The sequence below is a fragment of the Arachis ipaensis genome, chromosome B9 (assembly GCF_059453495.1).
Source record: "Arachis ipaensis isolate K30076 ecotype BB chromosome B9, ASM5945349v1, whole genome shotgun sequence".
In the NCBI taxonomy this organism is placed as follows: Eukaryota; Viridiplantae; Streptophyta; class Magnoliopsida; order Fabales; family Fabaceae; genus Arachis; species Arachis ipaensis.
Genome location: NC_142444.1, coordinates 27,692,252 through 27,693,248, shown reverse-complemented (window position 1 = coordinate 27,693,248; position 997 = coordinate 27,692,252). Strand labels below are relative to the sequence as shown.

The following is a 997-nucleotide window of genomic DNA, read 5'->3' as shown; positions in this document are numbered from 1 at the left end:
TGACAGTAATTTTTGAAAAAGAAGGAGACATGGCCGAACCCAATAACAATGGTGGAGATGTAAGGAAGATGCTTGGTGACTTTATTGCACCCTCTTCTGACTTCTGTGGAAGGAACATCTCTATTCCTGCAATTGGAGCAAACAACTTTGAGCTTAAGCCTCAATTAGTTTCTCTAATGCAGCAGAATTGCAAGTATCATGGACTTCCTTTGGAAGATCCGCATCAATTTTTAGCTGAGTTCTTGCAAATCTGTGACACTATTAAGACTCATGGGGTTGACCCTGAGATTTACAGACTTATGCTTTTCCCTTTTGCTGTAAGAGACAGAGCTAGGATATGGTTGGGCTCACAACCTAAGGACAGCCTGAACTCTTGGAAAAAGCTGGTCAATGCCTTCTTGGCAAAGTTCTTTCCACCTCAAAAATTGAGTAAGCTTAGAGTGGAAGTCAAAACTTTCAGACAGAAGGAAGACGAATCCCTCTATGAAGCTTGGGAAAGATACAAGCAATTGATCAGAAGGTGTCCTTCTGGTATGCTTTCAGAATGGAGCATCATATGCATATTCTATGATGGTCTATCTGAACTGTCCAAGATGTCATTGGACAACTCTGCAGGTGGATCTCTTCATCTGAAGAAGACGCCTGAAGAAGCTCAGGAACTCATTAAAATGGTTGCAAATAACCAATTCATGTACACTTCTGAAAGAAATCCTGTGAATAATGGGACAACTCAGAAGAAATGAGTTATTGAGATAGATACTCTGAATGCCATATTGGCTCAGAACAAAATATTAACTCAGCAAGTCAATATGATTTCTCAGAGTCTGAATGGATTGCAAGCTGCATCCAACAGTACTAAAGAAGCATCTTCTGAAGAAGAAGCTTATGATCCTGAGAACCCTACAATGGCAGAGGTGAATTACATGGGAGAACCCTATGGAAACACCTACAATCCTTCATGGAGAAATCATCCAAATTTCTCATGGAAGGACCAACA

General features: G+C 40.5%; 1 non-coding gene across 1 annotated transcript; it reads right to left on the bottom strand.

Annotated features, from left to right (window-relative positions):
* Positions 1–431: 431 nt before the first annotated feature.
* Positions 432–539, bottom strand: LOC148544102 (small nucleolar RNA R71). Its single transcript, XR_015901344.1, has one exon. It is a non-coding gene; the product is annotated as a small nucleolar RNA R71 (small nucleolar RNA).
* Between the last annotated feature and the right edge of the window lie 458 nt (positions 540–997).